The 20,099-nt window shown below is 35.2% G+C and overlaps 1 protein-coding gene across 3 annotated transcripts in view; it reads left to right on the plus strand.

The window, feature by feature from the left end:
* The window catches only part of LOC138315298 (high-affinity choline transporter 1-like), a 60,753-nt gene that overhangs the window by 25,491 nt on the left and 15,163 nt on the right, over window positions 1-20,099 (plus strand). The gene's annotated exons all lie outside the window — the stretch shown is intronic.

Genomic DNA, 20,099 nt, shown 5'->3' on the forward strand with positions numbered 1-20,099 from the left:
CAGACTACAACATAGAATTTTGCCTGTAAACACTTATCTAAAAAACATAGGAATAAAAAACTGTAATAAATGTAATATATGCAAAACTGAAATTGAAAGTATTCAACATCTATTTTGGGAGTGTGATGAAATTAAAAGGATTTGGCAGATGCTTATAGAGTGGATACAAAATAAAATAAATAAAACTATTCAATTAAATTTAACTTCTATTCTTTTTGGTAAAAGTGAAAATTTGCAAACTTCTTATCCTCTCAATTTCATAATCCTCCACACAAAGTACTCTATTTATTGCTCATCCAGGAAAAAATGATAAAATAACGTTAAATGAAATAAAAAACTTCCTTTTGTATAGATTTAATATTGAAAAAACATTAGCCCAGAAAAACATGACTATTGACAAATTTAACAAACTGTGGGAAAATTGGCAAAATATTTTCAGCTAATGATTTCTCTGAAATAAAATCAATCACTTATGCTGGTCCAACCATTCAATTTTCTTTATTTTATTAAGAAACCAACTACAATACTCTGTATTACTCAATCATAGTTTCTTATCCATAACTTAGTCCTGTATTATTTAAAAAAATAAATGGCAACAAAAATGTTTATGTTTTTTCGCGTATCATGTAAATGTAATATATCATTATGCACGTGATTACTGTGTGTGGGTGTATGCGCTTGAGGCAGAGAATATGTGTGAGAGTACAATGATACATGTACATTTGAGTATTAGAAATGTGTTTTTTCATTAGATATTTACCAAGCCATTTGAGTAAAATATATAAGATATTTCAAGATAAATCATTATAATCTTTTTATTACTGGATAACTGATTTTGTAAGTTGTGATTGAAAATACATCGCCTGTTCAAATACGTATTTTAAACTAGTATAACAATACACTTGATATTAATATTGTGCTATTAATAACAATTATAAAATTCAATTCTAAAATTTTCCCTTAAAATGAAATATTTGTGTGTACATTCTTGCACGAATGTAGGTGTGTGTAAGGGTGAGTGTGTGGGTGGGAGTGTGTGGGTGTGAGGATGTGTGGGTGTGTGTATGTGTGTTTTTGTGTGTGCTCGCGAGTGATATGTGATTGTGAATACATATATATGTGTACCTGTATATTGTTTTATGTGACTGTGTACATTGTGTTGTAATGTAATTATGCAAAAAGAAAAAAAAAAGAAAAAAAAAAAAAAAAAAAAAAAAAAAATACAATTCATATCTGGGGTTGATTTTAAATATTTTTTTATATAATTCGAAATGTATACAGTGAACTGCATTCAAGCGTCCGGATTCGACTCCTCCGCCAAATGCTTCAGTATTCTGTAACAATAGCCTATGGAAACTGTAGGAAATTGCCTCGATCGATTAATATTGTTGTTTTTACGGTTTTGTATACCACATTTATTCCGTAACGTTATGGAGCAATGTTTGAAATTTGAACGTGTAACAGGTCCGCCCTCAGATAGATTACCACTGTAACTTAACTCCGCCCACAGTTTGGAAAACACTGTTCCCGAGCTGATAAACGATTAGTTGACCGCATTTCACTTTATTGTGACTTGAATAAATCCAAATAATCAATTTCATTACCCTGGGATCTAGTTTATACAAAGAAAATTACTTGTTCAATTTCCCTGAGGGCAGGGACCAAAAGGGATCAAAATGGTTAAAAAATAAAACAAAATCTTCTCAACTCACCGATGTGATGGAATGCAATAAAATACTATTCATAGTTTTATTAGAAGGGTCAGAAGGTACTATACAAAAAGTGTGACTTTCATAGCCTCACATTCCCTTCTGATGACAGTTTATGTTTGCTATAGCGAGTATCAAACACATTTTTAATAAGTTCTTGATTAATTTCTAGAGAAAATCAATCATTATTGGTATGAACTATTACCATGAGATGTTAACATTATAGCCGTATTCACCTTCACCGTGTGGTAATGACCCCGGAACTAGGTACCCCCTGCAGCGAGAGTGAGAAAATCAGAGTTTGAACAGAGCTAAGATTGTCGCTTTCATCTGCATTTAATGATGTTTTGGGATACTGATGTTTGGTGCACGTATTTCCGAATATATCCACACAATGATATATAAATGGTTTTCGCGAACTGTCGCAAAAAAAAAAAAAAAACTTGACAGATGCAAACACGTCACCTCGCCAAGGGAGGTACCGACGTAAATCGCCAGTCTTAGAACAGATGCTGGAAAAGAACTTTCTATCGACCATAAATACATATTTTAATACTACATTACTCTATTATGATATATAAGGGTAGATTCACAAGAAAAATACTTCTTAGTCCATCTCATTTATGTCAAAAGGCTCGTCCAATTCGCAATGGTGTACGGCACATAGCGAAGGAGGTGTACGGCTCATAGCAAATGCTTATCTCGGGAGGTGTACGGCACATAGTCACTTTATATGAGGGGAGTTGTACGGCTTATAGTTACTATTAATTATCTGTTTAGTTATGGGATGGTGAAAACAAATAGGATAAATCTTTGAATAACATGCTTAAATTCACTTATACGTTGAATGCCCACTTCATTTCCGAGGCAAAACATAAAGTTTAACATATTAGTAGTGGGCCTTTAAAAGACGCAAAAATATGTAACTTAAAGAAGAATTCAAATGAAAAACTTACATGTGTATATTGGATTACCTCGTAAATAGTTGATTTTCCGTGTTACGTTGAAGTCACTGAGGTAACCATTGTATCAACGTATCACTATTTCTTGTGCATAAGACGGTGTGAGTGTGAGTGTGAGTTGATACAGCATCATTAATATGGAGTTCTTAAAACATTCGTTTCTTCAGTATCCTGAATGAAGCAACTTCAGTATCATCGATCTAATTTCACGATTTAGAGCAGTTCTACTTTATCTGTGGTAGAAACATTTTCTTCGCAGTGATAAAGTTTCACAAAGGCTAATCGAACGTGAATTACGTGAAATATAATCGTGAACAGATATTGTGTTCTACAGTACATAATATCATCATTGTGTTACACGCTTTGTTGATGTCTCTGTAGATATGTTATACTCTTCATTAGAACTAAAGCGGCATTCATCATCTATTTAATTGACATATTCCACTTCACTCTCTTGTACAGTACATTAAAGGTCTGTCTTAAATCTAGAACGACGCCAAATGTTCTGGGTGGTGATCTTAATATGCTTCTGCCATGTAATTTAAAGAAGCTATATGTATATATGTATCCAATGAACATAAAAATACCTATAACGTAATTAGGGATTTCCATTCAGGATGGAAATCCCTATTGTTATTGTTCTGTTTTTTCTTCTTATTTATTTTTCTTTTTTTTTTCTTATTCCAAAAAATCTTGTTAGCAGGATATCTCACGAACGAAATAAGGTACGACGCTCAACTTTGGACACGTTGTGAATGTACATAAGATCTTGAAATGAACATTCGACTTTTTACAAAAATGTTCAAGGTCAAGGTCATAGACGTAAAAAAAACTATTTTTTGTGAACGAACTTTAAAACTTCATAATTGTACGGTGTACATCGTCCATGTTTAGTTATTCAGACAGATCCTGACATTGCGCGTGCTTTTCCCATGCCATGATATCAGAGATTATGTCAAGGTTAAGAGTTCGCTACGGGGTCAAACAAAGGTCAAAAACGAAATTTGTCACAGAAAAGTTTTGAAGGGCGCATATGACAGATCATGCTCTCAGGAACATAAAATGACCAATTTCAAGGTCATATGATTCAAAATGGCGGAGATATAGGACATCAAAAATCGAAATTTTAGTTTATATTTGTCGCTGCGCGAGACGTTTCAGCGCCTTTAAACCAAAGTCATGAATTCGAAAATGGCGAAAATATAGCCCTCCAAAATGGCGTTTCGTTCATTTTATTAAACGTAAATTTTACCGAAATTCATGAAAATTCAAATAGAAATGTTTTGAATTAGATGTGAAAGAACATTCTCTCAGACACATAAAATCACCAATTTCAAGGTCATAAGATTCAAAATGGCGGAGATCTAAAATCGAAATTTTAGTTTATATTTGTCCCTGCGCGAGACGTTTCAGCGCCTTTAAACCTCTATGTACAGTCTTCATTTTTCGTACTTGTGTTGTGAGAACTTTTGTTTTCAAAAGTTATGAATTTCAAGGGTGATAAAGAAAAATGGTGAAAATATAGCTCTCCAAATATGGCAATTTGGTTCATTTCCTTATTATTTTCCCGTAATTTGTGAGCTCATAGGGCCTTTATCATTTCATGTATGATTTAGATTTTTTTGTAATTGTAGACTTGCGCCTATTGTCTGTATAGGTGTTTAATTTCGAATACATCAATTGGAAAATGCCGGAAATATAGCCCTCCGAATATGGCGTTTCCTTCATTTTTTTAACGTATTTTTTTTAGCGTAATTTATGAAATTTCAAAGAAAAATGTTTTGAATTGGATGTGAAAGAGCATGCTCTCAGACACATAAAATGACTAATTTCAAGGTCATATGATTCAAAATGACGGAGATATAGGACATCAATAATCGAAATTTTAGTTTATACGTGTATTTGTCCTTGCGACAGGTGTTTCAGCGCCTTTAAACCTGTATGTACAGTCTTCATTTTTCGTACTTGTGTTGTGAGAACTTTTGTTTTCAAAAGTTATGAATTTCAAGGGTGATAAAGAAAAATGGTGAAAATATAGCTCTCCAAATATGGCAATTTGGTTCATTTCCTTATTATTTTCCCGTAATTTGTGAGCTCATAGGGCCTTTATCATTTCATGTATGATTTAGATTTTTTTGTAATTGTAGACTTGCGCCTATTGTCTGTATAGGTGTTTAATTTCGAATACATCAATTGGAAAATGCCGGAAATATAGCCCTCCGAATATGGCGTTTCCTTCATTTTTTTAACGTATTTTTTTTAGCGTAATTTATGAAATTTCAAAGAAAAATGTTTTGAATTGGATGTGAAAGAGCATGCTCTCAGACACATAAAATGACTAATTTCAAGGTCATATGATTCAAAATGACGGAGATATAGGACATCAATAATCGAAATTTTAGTTTATACGTGTATTTGTCCTTGCGACAGGTGTTTCAGCGCCTTTAAACCTGTATGTACAGTGTTGATTTTTCATACCTATCTTGTATGAACATTTGTCTTCAAAAGTTATGGATTTTAAAGGGGCTATATAGAAAAATAGCGGAAATATAGCTCCCCAATTATGTCAATTTGTTCCATTTCCTTATTTTTTTACGTAATTTCTGAGCTCTTAGCGCATTTATCATTTATTTTAAGGTGTTGAAGTTTTGTAAATATAGACATTCTCTGTACTCAGTTTTAATTTCAAAGTAATGAATTTGAAAATAGCGGAAATATAGCCCTTTGAATAAGGCATTTCGTTCACTTTTAAACGTAAATTCTACCGTAATTTATGAAATTTCGAGGAGAAAGGTTTTGAATTGGATGTTAAAGAGCATGACCTCAGACACAGAAAATGACTAATTTCAATGTCATGTGATTCAAAATGAAAACAGAAAACATTTTTAATTTTGAAATTCATAATTAGCCAGCCAATCAGCGGCCGGGTTAAAATTCTGTCATGGGCTCAATCTTGTATACACAGGTGCCATTTCGAAGGTCTTTTTTTTCATTTGGCTGGTTGTTACCTATACCCAACCTGAATACTTTAATTTCGAGATGTTTTAAGTTCTACATAAAGAATGTACACAATCGCCATGTTTGCATTAATACACATACATGTACATGTGTAGCTACACCGCATGCATGGGAAGCCGTCAGCAGGACGTCAGCAATATTTTTCGCATATTTTGTCATTTCACAATGTGTACTTTTTATTAACACGGAACAACAACTTCCGAATATTCGTATTTACAGCGAAGATTATTATGAGAGAAACATCAATAATTTAATGCCTTTTCTGAAATGTTCAAATAAAGTTAGCATCAAACAACGACTTGCGATCGTGTAGGTAGGTAAGGTGTCTTCCAGTCTAGCCAACTTTTTGGATTTTAGGTGAGAAACAGGTAGGGTAAAAGGTTGGCCAGGGTGGAATAGGTGTGTTTTACTAAAACAACACAGGTTCTACTAGCACAACACTGACAGCACAGGTAAATCCCAGGGAAAACCATATCCTAGTAGATATTCACTAGATGTCGATATTTGATTAAGAATGATACACTTTTGGTTTATGTTGGTTTGTAATGAAATAAATTGTACATGCATAAACTGTAGTATTAACTTCATGAAACAGAACAAATGCTATTCAAATGGATCATGTTGATCAAAAATATTTTTTTATCAGAAAATTTGTGTACCACATATTAACTATTTAAAGAACGAAGTTAAACAAAAACCGTTACCAACAGTATTATACATTGGACCTCGTGTCACACATCTAGTGTGTCTGAGTGAGATATAGATAGAAACATCTATCATTATACAGAAATATTCTAATCTGTCAATTAAATACGATTGGATTGAAATATACTTTACCAAAGTAACATTCGCCAATTCTCCCATGAATATCAAACATTTCCATCAGAATATCACTGTTCAATTATTTAGTCCATCAGGGTGTTGTCCTGCGCACATTGTCAAATTAAAGGTCCATTATACAGTTGGTAGTAGACTAAAGGTTACACATTGTGCACACGGTGTGAACTACGAGTGGACACGGAGTGCACGAGGTTTAGACTACAGGTAGACACGGAGTGCACGAGGTTTAGACTACAGGTAGACACGGAGTGCACAAGATTTAGACTACAGGTAGACACGGAGTGCACAAGATTTAGACTACAGGTAGACACGGAGTGCACTACGTGTGAACACGGTGTCCACTACAGGTGGACATCGTGTCCAGGTAAAATGTCCACTACATCCAGACCACAGACAGACTAGATGATGTGCCACAGAGATATGAGAAAATATGTATGAGAAAATATGTATTTATTTACAGTCTATATGGACTTTGACAGATAGAAATATTTATTGCGATCAGAAACATAATATTTATTGCAACATAAAAATTGCCGTTGATGACTGGAAATCATTCGTACTGTAATGTTTATTTAAATAGATACATATAAAGTAAAATGTATCAATATATATTATCATACAATTTAATTTATAAATAAGGACGTTTATCAGAAGTTATAAAAGCAAATTAACTGCGTTGCAAATTAACTGCGTACGGTAAACCACATACTGGTTATGTCTCATAAATGGATAGTTCAAGTCCGCATTTTCCCAGTAAAAACTATTTTTCTTAGCTAGTGATATGTAGTTTAAAGATGAAATTCTTTTTCGTACGCATAAAGTGATGAACCTTGCGTGGAGTAAGATTTTTAGTGTAAGCAAATCGTCGCCGAAGAGATATTTTGATCGGCAAAATATTTTGATTAAAAAGAATATATTGATGGGCATAATAAAAGCAAGGACATATAAACATAAACAAATCAAATTCTTCATAAAATGTTTAACTATGTATGTATGGAATATAGTTTTCTAAACGGCAAGGTGCGCGAAATAGTTTTAATCCTGTCAAATGTATAATACGTATACATTTGCTACATGGAACCTGGCGCGTTGCAAAGCATTGGGAAAATGAGAAATCGTCCATAGACGTTAAAAATCGGCTTTAGAAATTACACTTTATTGTGTCAACCGATTGAGGAACCTGTAAGCACTGGCTTAAGAAAGCAAAAATTTATTATCGGGCATGTGGCTGCTCGTGAGCATCAACGCTGTTCAAAGGACCGATCGCTAAAATAACAAATCAAACAGACAGAATCAAAATAAATCCAACTTCTACCCATTTAAACTGTAGATTCATAGTTGTTGATTAGATTCTGAATTTGTCATAATTATTTTAATTCTAGAAACCTTGATAATTTGACAATATCCTATTCTGACCTTCTTTTACAAACCGCGTGAGTTACGTGATTACAATGTATGATCCATACATATAATATATTGTACACTTAAAATTTGCCTGCTCGAAAGGTAGACCCCTAGGCTAGGACTGCAGTTGCCATGGTCACTTGGACTTCATACTGTTCCATCAACCACACCACGGGTATGATAATCTAAATTACCTAACATTGGTCAGAATGGGGCCACGGGCCTGGGGCCTTCTTTGGGCACCCTTCAATATGTTCAGTCAAGTGTATCACAGACTAACAACACCTGTATACGTACCTTATCCCGACCCCAGGAGGTCAATTTATAGCATGCTGTACTTAGGTGGCAGCCTCTCTACATACATACATATTGTACTCATCACACAAATACGTACAGTTATACAACAATGCTAGTCAATAGGGATATGTGTTTTAACTGGTAGTGCATTTTAATTTATTTGTTAATGAAGCTTTATAAATTAAAATTAAAAATAATCTAAATACCAAGTGTATAATTAACTAAAATATTTATTTCATATTTCATCCAATATATTTTCATTAATTTAATTTTTTTACACTGGCTTTTTACATATATCAGAAACCTGATTATCATGACTATAAAATACCATATTACAATGTTGAATAAGTACCTAATCTAAATTAATTTTGATTATAATATATACATGTATTATTGGTAAATTCAAGGTTGTGACAGACATGCTTGATTTACGCATTGTACAGCTCCCGTCAGCTCCACTTCACGGCTGCCTGTCATGACAATAATTGAGGTGTATTCAGCATCACTTAATATATGTTTTGCCAGCTAGTTTTTTTTACCTCAACCCAATCTACCCCCCCTCCTCCCCCGGGAAACGGTGTACATGTTTACCCAGGCTCTACAACAAGCATGTACATGTATCTAATAAGAATGGTACTTATTATGTGTTTCAAACTCATGAACCTATATGATTTTTAAACGGTAAAGTATATTTGTTTGTCTTAACAAACTTCCATAGAAACAATTCAAAAAACACATATCATATAAAGACACTGCCCCCATTCTAATAAAGCCGTGCAAACCCAGAAGGCAACGATTCTGCCCTCTGGCCATCTATCGATGGTCACCTTGAGGCACCTGTATAGCTGGATACTGTGGCTTACTTGTATGTTTGACAAGTTATAATTATTGGACCATGACGCAATATACGGTCAAGATAACTTGCGGGGTTGGGATCATAAACATATTGTGTGTACCGGTAATTAAGAATCAAAACAAGCTGAATTGGGTAATTGTAGGTAGACTAGCCACCAAATAGTGGAGGACATCATATAGTTTGAAGTGGATTTAATTCTGCATGATCTTTTAAAGACGTTCAGTTTTTAATAAATGATATGTAATTAAGCTAATTTTACGTACAATACTTTTAGAATTTAAAATAGCAAGAAAAATATTATAACAGTGTATATATTTTAATGACAGGCAATCTACAAGGGTATCACTAGACAACTTATTGATAGGCACCAAATCTTTTTGTTTAAAAGTTATGTATTACCCGGTATATGATTGTACATATATTACTGATAGCTTATTATAAAAGAAAAAGTGTCTCAAAAGCATATTAGGACTGGTTTTGCTGCAATTCAAAGTTATTTTTGACTTGTGAAAATGCTTGTATTTACTATTTCATGTAAATGACATATATATATATATATTTAATGCAATTTACCCATAAAACATTTACTTTTGAAAACGTAATATAGACAATTTAAGATATGAAACTACTGATATATAATTAAGTGATCTTTATTACTTTTGCAGTGAAAAGGTTTTATTCATGTATACTAAAAAAATATCGTATTATATAGTTATATATACTGTACATTAAATTGTAGATGTTGTAATTAAAAAAAATAAACACTTAAGAATTATAATTATTCTTCCCCGATCCCTAACTGTAACACATCACCTTGTCTGTCTAGGTCTCAATGTACCTGGACACGATGTCCACCTGTAGTGGACACCGTGTTCACACGTAGTGCACTCCGTGTCTACCTGTAGTCTAAATCTTGTGCACTCCGTGTCTACCTGTAGTCTAAACCTCGTGCACTCCGTGTCTACCTGTAGTCTAAACCTCGTGCACTCCGTGTGCACAAGGGTGTAACCTTTAGTCTACTACCAACTGTACATGTAATTGATATACATACCCATTTTTGAGACATTACTATTTACGATTTCAACATTTGAAAGTTGTGCATTGTTTTCTCATTTATGCACACAATACATATGGTATACCCAGAGTTTAATTGAATTTACAAAGAATAGGTAACGTTTCTTTTGATATGAATCAATTTCATATTAAGTATATTTTCAAAACTAATCAAAGCAATTTCAATCTTAGAATACCAGAAGTTTTAGTGTGTTTTTTTCAGTCGTAAAAGAGTCGAATAGAAAAAGAGGAAAAGTGTTCCATCTTGTATCAATTAAGATGAAGAACCTTGTAGTCTAGCTACGCCGAAAGGTATTATAATATTAAGTATCACCAGTATCTTGCGACGCGTCATTATTGCTGTATATGTATATACATGCATTATGTTTGTTTCCTCATTCCAATAAGTTGTAAAAAGATGAAAATAAGTACATTATGTAAATATAGAATTGTGAACAGTAGAATCAAATATCAAAATAAATATAGGTAAGTGACTACTTTTAACTTGAACATAATTAATTACCTGATGGTCACTCAGGTATGACCAAGTCTGACCAAGGTGTGAAAACAGGAAAGTTGGCCAGACTGGAATGATGTTCACTTAAAAAGTCGGCTAGACTGGAATGAACCGTAGGTAATAATGACACTGTTAATCCCTTAACACCACCTATAGCTGTATAAACACAAGATCGTGAGCAATTATCTCTGTCGGTCGGTGCAGTCAGGTGTGACACAGGTAAAAAAAATCTCAAGGGCCGAACACCTGTTCGACGAATACATGGGTAAATACTATGTATTTGATGAAACGGGGACACATTTCAATTCGAGGAATGAGTGGTATTCGACGAATAGCTGTTCGAGCTATCCGGGGTTTTGTTACACCGTACGACCAGTTCGACGAATAGGGGGTATTCGAGGAATCCGGGTTCGAGTTAGAGGGGTTTTACTGTATTTGTCCTTGCGACAGGCGTTTCAGCGCCTTTAAGGTTCAACATGCCCCTATTTTGCTAAGTGTAAAATTGAAAGCATTTCTATAAAAATTTATCATACATCATATCAATTTTCTCTGTGTGAACTAAACTTTCTGAATAAGTGCTCAGATATAAAAAAAAAATTGTATAAAAATTATTATAATACCTTTCAACTTCCCAACTTCCAAAATATGTCCAAGTCTTCAATCACACTAAAATTGAAAAAAAACAGAAGTGACATTATGCAATAAATATAGAGGAGTGTTGTACTACCACTGATATGCTTAAATAATGATGTGGTACCACTTATAGGACAAAAATCTACATGGTGAAAGTGTTGTATAAAAATACAAATGGACACCTTGGAATTACTTTTCTACAAAAGTATGGAGGCCCAAAACTGACAACCTTAATAAAATGATCAAAAATTTTTGACATACCATTAAATGTCAATGACCTTGACTTGATTGGCTCTGTAATCCTCTACAAGATGATCTACTTCAAATATATCCTCTTCATTCTCATATTGTACTTCTTACATTGCATCTACAGCTCCATCATGTCCCTATATAATTAAAAAAACAATGTTGTATTATATAATAGTGAATCCCAAAATAGTAACTTATTACAATTTTATTATCAAAATTATTATTATCATCCTTACTAATATTATTATCATCGTCCTTATTAATATTATTATTATTATAGAGGGTTGGTATTTACACAAATATTGTTTTATGCATGTCAGATAACATTAATTTCTTTTTACAAAAATAACCAATTTTGTTACCTTCACAAGTGACAACACAGTCCCTTTGTACCAGCAGGTTGTACCTTGTTCATCGACTATCCATTGGTGAGAAATAGATCTGCCAACAAACTTGGTCAGTTTGCATCTGTTTCTGTAATTGAGAAAACACATCATTGTAATACTTTCCATACTCGGACAAAGAATGCGAGGTTTCAAATTTTTGTAAAAAGCATTTTAATTGAAAATGATATCTTTTCCTAGTCTTTTATTACCATCTTATTAAATGCTTACCTTTTACATGTTGCAATTGGCCTGTCGTCACTGAGCTCGGAGATACAATCTGAATTCTTAGTCTTTCTTTTGGATTTCTGTTTACTTTTGTTTGGAGCAGAGATTTCTGGCATATACTGCAATGGAGATATTAAACATATTAGTGCGAATTGCCCCACCATTTTTCTTCAACTAAAATCCATAAGTTGTGCATGTGTTTTAATTTGAAATACTGTATTCGACCCAATAAGTACCCGAGGTGTTTAAAAAAATGTAAATGAGGCATCAAAAGAGGAGGGGTGCTTATAGAGACTTGGGCGCTGATTGGGTCAAATACGATATGTATTGGTGACAGGAATAACATGCACTTTTCTATGAAAGATACACATAATACATGTACATTAACAAAGAAACCACAATACTTAGTAACTACTTCACCTACCCATGTACCAGGTTCACGTATTCTTGGATTTTTATTTTGGCGTGGAGAAGCCAACTCAGGCAGCATCGCTTTGATATAAAATGCCTTCAACTTGGATAACATCCAGTTCTCCCACAGCACATTGTCTATAGCAATTCTTTCTACATGTAACTGGTATGGATGTTGCGTTCGTACAATAAAATCTAACCACGGCAGTTTGCAGATATTAAGTAGTCCCTGACACTGGTAATAAAATACATGATTTCGTTTTAAACTTAATGTTTGTGAGCCGGAGGGAAATTGTAAACAGAAAATTGCGGAATGTCTTAGTTTGGCAGCTGTAGTCAGATCAAGGGGTTTGTTGTAAAGAAGATTTTTAATTTCAATAAGTCCAATTTTGTTGTTATTTTCCATGACTATACCATCTGGACTGCAGGCAAGAAATTCGTAAGAAGAGTCAATGACAAGGCCAGATTCTGCAATTTCGATGTTCTTATCTTGTTGCCTAAGATATTCGGTCATAGTAGCTTCTTCCTCACTCAAGCCTATGTTGGTATGTGTATTGCCGTGGAATTTTGATAAAGTATTTGTCGAACTAATGGCTGTATTTTGATTGAAGGATTTCGTTTCACGACCTGTCCAAAGTGTGATGATGTTAAACGCATCTTTCGCTCCTTTACCCATGTGGTGGACTTGGATTGGTCTCTGGTCTCTGTTTCTATTTCTTTGATTTTAGCATCACTTATGTCGATATGTTCTGACAAAAAACTTTTCTTGGCATGTATGGAGCTGCTCTGCTGTTAAGTCTAGGCCAACATCCGTTGCCTCAGGTCCATATTCTTTGCGTGCTGCCTTTGATGAGTTAGTTCTACTGATACTTCTTTTTCTGCTCCATCTGCGAAGAGTACTACTAGGTTTTTTCTTTGCTAGCTTGCAAGTTGAAAGTGCAACTGCCCTCTTATTATATAACTTGTTAAACTCTTCACCAGGAAGGGTAGAGGTGCTGTTCTCCCAAGCTATAGCTGACCATCTGGGACCCAAGTTCATTCTCAAACCACCAGCATAACACCTGGTGTGCCAGCCATCTCTATTGCACAGGTTGAAGACTCCCCCCCCCCCCCCCATCGAACTTAGTCCTTACATGCATCCAGCATTCAGCTAAGTTGGTCGTGAAATTCCCTAGCAGACGCACACTTTTATCAGCTACCCTACCTAACAGAATAGATACATCTGTCAAAAGATTATCACACACTGTTTCAGATCTTCATGTTTTAAAAAGTAGCTGAGGCGGGAATTCTCCTGCTCCTTTATGGATGCTCCCTCTGTCCACTGACTGGCTTGCTCCTCAAGGAGGTCTGTGCTATCATCTGATGGTAGTGGATCAATGGAATTTCGATGATCAGCTGTCTTGGCTTTACAAAAGTCAGAACTGCAATTGGAATGGTTTCCATACACATGATGCACTGCATTGATGATATCATGGCGAAGCAACTTCTCAGCCTTGGATTTATCTTCCATTGTTGAGCGCATTCTGATGGGCACATCTCACAAATGACACAATCCTAATCCTGGTGGCTTTAGAGAGCTTTCCCTTCCCTTTGTAAAAAGGTTTGGCATCAACAAGTTTTTCGAGATTTGTGCGAAGACACTTGCATGCATGGTTTGCACATTCTAATTTGATGACATGTGATCCCCAGACTGGCACTTTTTCTCTGATATTGGCATAAACTGAGGAATCACCATCCGCAACAATTCTCATGTATCTCATACCATAATCATTGGTTCTTAAAAACCCCTCAACGATGATGTCGGCTTCCATCGCTTGGCTAGACTCGCTCCAATTTTTGAAGCAATCATGATCTGTTGGTTGGCATTTTAATGTTTCTGCTCTGCTACAGATATAGCAGTGTTTGTTTCTAACACCAACATGTAGGAGTTTTTGTGTGGCTGCCCCAATAATGATGGCCACTCCACCTAAGGCATTGTAAGTGTGTTTGTGGGAACGTTTGCACCATCCACCATCACAAATTACTGTGATCGAAGGAATTCCTGAAAATATAAAGCATAACAATAACACTCTTGTTAATTTAAAGATTCTACAGTGCTAACAAATGGTATTTGTGTATCAAAAACATGTGCAGATGAATGAGTATTTTTGTTCAATTACAAAAGTGACTTACTTTACACATTGCCACCATTGAAAAGTTTGACTTTCTTACTTTACTTCAAGATAAAAATAGTAATCGAATGAGGTACTGAATGCACGTACAACAAAAGCAAAATAAATTATTTTATATAATTTTCTGTTTTTATAACACATATGTATAAATGATTAAAGACCAGTTATTGATGAAATGATGAATATTGTTTATGCTGTGATGACGAATATTGAAATTGTTATCCTGAATAATCTGAATGATTACAAAAACTGTACCTTAATGAAAGCTGCCCTTCTCAATAGCTAGACGTTTTCTCTTCCTCTATTGCTTTCACTAGATCCTTATATAGGATATCGTTCCACCAGCTATTGATGTGCCTTTCTATGGTTTGATATGTTTTTTGACCGATGCCTGGAGAATCACAGCAAGCCAGAAATTCATTTAGATGGGCATTCCCATTTCCAGTCATTAGTCCACCCCAGACTGCCCGCACATTTATGTCGAAATGATTTGAAGATGGTGTGTGAAGTCTCTCACTAGTTTCAATCAAAAAATCTTTTTCGCAACCTTTTACAATTCATAGATAATACTGATGCCAGTCCAAAAGGTGATACTTCCGCAACTAGCTGAATCGGGCTGGAACCAATAGCTGCCAGTTCCCTGGCCTTTTCACACAAAGCTGTATGCATTGTTAGTTCTGATACATGGTTTTCTAATAAACCAAGATTGACGAAACGATAACCAGTAGGTATACCACTGAAAACACGTTTTACTTTTCTTTTTCTTTTCCTTCCGGTCAGGGCATGTTTATACAGCTGATAGTGTATGTTTGTTGCAGAGGAATCAGATTTATGATGAATTTTCCTTATAATTAGTTTTATGCCATTAGAACTAATGGTACATGAATGGTGTACATAGGGTTTTGGCTTTCTCCCACCTTTTGAATGCGCCGACTGTCTCTTTTTGCTGTGGCGGTCCTGCAGCTTATCCAAATTTTGAAGGTTTTGACCTTTTCTTGGTGATTCCCATGGTTTAAAGTAGTGTTTGTTAGATTGTGATGATATCGTGAGGTATGACGTGGCCGAAATGGGCTGCCTTATAATGTCTAGAGTAAAACACTTTCAAAACAAACACTCAACGACAGAAAAAATTCTCCAAAACTCGTTTATTCCCTTTCTTTCACAATGAAACAAAACAAATAGGGTGACATACCAAAAAATAACACTACATAAAATGTTTGTATTTTATATGTAGTCTTGCCGTATGACAGCTCAGAGTGGATCGTTTTTTATACATAATATGACCAAACAAGGCTGTGATCACGAAAAACAAATATTGCCCATGTTATTTAATATACAAATTGTTGCAAATAGTATGGTTTCGCTTACCTTATTTTCCTTGATTTCCTACGGTACAAGAAGATACCATTTGTTTTCCTTCACGTGGCCGTATTACTGCTAACCGGAAATGGATTCTCTCATAAAATCACTAGTACAGAGAGATATGTAACAATTGAGTTCTTGTTTCCTATAATTATGATAAATATTATGTATTAAATCACGGATTACACTCTACACACTTTTTCTTTGCCATGTCGTTGTGATACTAACTATGCGCGTAGTGATATAAAACATTGGTTATTAGGCACTATGCTTTGAGGAAAGTGATGAGATGGAACTGACAAAGATCGAAGGATTGTAAAAGAACATCAACAGAGTGATTGGGGTCAATGTGGATATCACTGTAATGATACATATTCTAATTATGTTGAATCCGATTTTCAGTTTCATGATGTGTAGCGATTACGATAAATTTGAAGTTTAGTAACATGGGGCTATCGGCTGTTCCGAATCCATCATGGCGGCCTCCATGGCACCAGTAGCGATATGGTGTTTGTCGCCATATGTAGTGTACGACCCATAATTAGGATACTCATGGGTAGCACAACGTAGATTTTCACATGGATATCCAGAATTTATAGCTTTTTGCAATGACAAGAGTAAATTTAATAGCTTCTATATTTTCCCCCTTATTCCGATTCTTGTGTCAGTTATGCTACGTTATTTTTAGTTCACTTTCGGTTTCATAATAACTTCCAACAGTGATTTTAGGTGTAATATGTTGCTTAACACTGTAACTTATTTATCGTTCTGTCAGGATTCCATCGACCTTGTTGTTAGCGAAATATTTGAAATTCTATGTATTGATTCATAGGTATATATGGCAGGGGGTTGATGAACCTTAAACCTGTATGTACAGTGTTGATTTTTCATACCTATCTTGTATGAACATTTGTCTTCAAAAGTTATGGATTTTAAAAGGGCTATATAGAAAAATAGCGGAAATAAAGCTCCCCAATTATGTCAATTTGTTCCATTTCCTTATTTTTTTACGTAATTTCTTAGCTCTTAGCGCCTTTATCATTTATTTTAAGGTGTTGAATTTTTGTAAATATAGACATTCTCTGTACTCAGTTTTAATTTCAAAGTAATGAACTTGAAAATGGCGGATATATAGCCCTCTGAATACAATGTATGGCATTTCGTTCACTTTTAAACGTAAATTTTACCGTAATTTATGAAATTTCGAAGAGAAATGTTTTTAATTGGATGTTATTAAAGAGCATGACCTCAGACACAGAAAATGACTAATTTCAAGGTCATGTGATTCAAAATGAAAACAGAAAACATTTTTAATTTTGAAATTCATAATTAGCCAGCCAATCAGCGGCCAGGTTAAAATTCTGTCCTGGGCTCAATCTTGTATACACAAAAGCCATTTCGAAGGTCTTTTTTCATTTAGCTGGTTGTTACCTATACCCAACCTGAATACTTTAATTTCGAGATGTTTTAAGTTTTACATGAAGAATGTACACAATCGCCATGTTTGCATTAATACACATACATGTACATGTAGCTACACTGCATGCATGGGAAGCCGTCCTTACGTGAAACTACATGTAGCTATCAATAAGCCGTACATTTAATAAAAAAAAAAGGTAATGCACAAACCCAATAACTGACAGGTTCAAAACCTTTTATGTGTGTGGCAGAGCTGTCACATGTGACACCGGATGTTTAAGCAAAACCGGTGCTATGTTGGGGAAAATACCCAGCAGTTTTGAAACCTCAGAACCAAACAAATTCACATCAGAATTCTTTACAAATTTTACATCTACATGTATTGCCCGACCCACACATTAACCATTAATTAATGTACCCTGAATATATCCAATCAGCAGGCTCCGATATATTCACCTCTCTATAAAATCTTGATTCCCCTAGATCTGTTTTTCGGTTGGACCAGACTACTTTCGTAAGAAACGCTTTCTGATTAATATTGAGTGAGATCGTCCGTTCGTTCAAGCAATCGTCTGTTCGCTAACATTACTTATATCAATACATCGGTGGAAATCCCGTGTTTTGATCGCGATCAAATCTAGTTCGTTTTGTTTTTGTTGTCTGCGCAACAGTACCTTATTCCATATAAGTACATTTGTATAAATATAGTGTCGTGGATTTTTAGGGAAACAATTATTTTGAATACTTTTATATTGAAGAAAAATAAGAAGCTGAAACTTTTCAATGGTGATTATAGTGTAAAAAGTGATAGCTTGTGTTAATAAAGAAAGAAAAAAACTAATTCATGTGCTCCTGTTTTTTATAGAGACAAAATACCATTTGTCGGCGGTGTAGCATCTTTAAGGATTAAATTCCAATTAAAGCGTGTTTTAATGTAATCTATGCAAGCAGTCTATGTTTTCATTTTCCATAACTTGAGGTTCACGTAAATATATGCATTAAAAATGTTTGCTACAACAGGCATATATGGGATGTGTGTTGCGATCAGCCTTATAAGGTTGCGCATTAATTTACTCCATTTTAGACCACTTTAAAAAACAAATGACGCAGCTCAATTAAAGCAGAAGCTAAGGACGACAATTATGAATGAACCAGATTCTTATGTCAAGGTCAATTGTTTTAATTGTGTTTTTACATCAGTTATTTTAAATTGAATTGACAGTTTTAAGCATTACCCACCACCTTCCACTTCACAGCCTCCTTTTTCTTTTCTTTTTCATTTCATTTGATGTTAAGACTTTCTTTCGTAAAGAAATATCAAGTTTTATATTTTGTTTCAACCGTCATTTAAAATGATAAGGCCATTTTCAACTCGAGCTTAATGAAAAGGTCTGAAATGCATTAACGAACTTCGAATAATAGAAACTGTACTGAAGTAATATTTATCTTATTTTTAGCTCACCTGGCCCGAAGGACCGGTGAGCTTATGTCATGGCGCGGCGTCCGTCGTCCGTCCGTCCGTCCGTCAACATTTCCTTTAAATCGCTACTTGTCATAGAGTTCTGTATGATTGTAACCAAATTTTGCCACAAACATCCTTGGGGGAAGTGGAACAGAACTTGCATAAATTTTGGCTCTGATCCCCCTGGGGGCAGGAGGGGCGGGGCACAATAGGGGAAATAGAGGTAAATACTAAAAATCGCTACTTGTCCTAGAGTTCTGCATGGATTGTAACCAAATTTGGCCACAAACATTGTTGGGGGAAGGGGAACAGAACTTGCATAAATTTTGGCTCTGATCCCCCTGGGGGCAGGAGGGGCGGGGCACAATAAGGGGAAATAGAGGTAAATACTAAAAATCGCTACTTGTCCTAGAGTTCTGCATGGATTGTAACCAAATTTGGCCACAAATATTGTTGGGGGAAGGGGAACAGAACTTGTATAAATATTGGCTTTGACCCCCCTGGGGGCAGGAGTGGCAGGGCACAATAGGGGAAATAGAGGTAAATCCTATAAATCGCTACTTGTCCTAGAGTTCTACATGGAATGTAACCAAATTTGGCCACAAACATTGTTGGGGGAAGGGGAACAGAACTTGTATAAATATTGGGTCTGACCCCCCTGGGGGCAGGAGTGGCAGGGCCCAATAGGGGAAATGGAGGTAAATCCTATAAATCGCTACTTGCCCTAGAGTTCTGCATGGATTGTAACCAAATTTGGCCACAAACATCCTTGGGGGAAGGGGAACAGAACTTGCATAAATTTTGGCTCTGATCCCCCTGGGGGCAGGAGGGGCGGGGCACAATAGGGGAAATAGAGGTAAATCCTAAAAATCGCTACTTGTCCTAGAGTTCTGCATGGATTGTAACCAAATTTGGCCACAAACATTGTTGGGGGAAGGGGAACAGAACTTGTATAAATATTGGCTCTGACCCCCCTGGGGGCAGGAGTGGCAGGGCCCAATAGGGGAAATAGAGGTAAATCCTAAAAATCGCTACTTGTCCTAGAGTTCTACATGGAATGTAACCAAATTTGGCCACAAACATCCTTAGGGGAAGGGGAACAGAACTTGTATAAAATATTGAAAT

The sequence above is a fragment of the Argopecten irradians genome, chromosome 2 (assembly GCF_041381155.1).
Source record: "Argopecten irradians isolate NY chromosome 2, Ai_NY, whole genome shotgun sequence".
Classification (NCBI taxonomy): Eukaryota; Metazoa; Mollusca; class Bivalvia; order Pectinida; family Pectinidae; genus Argopecten; species Argopecten irradians.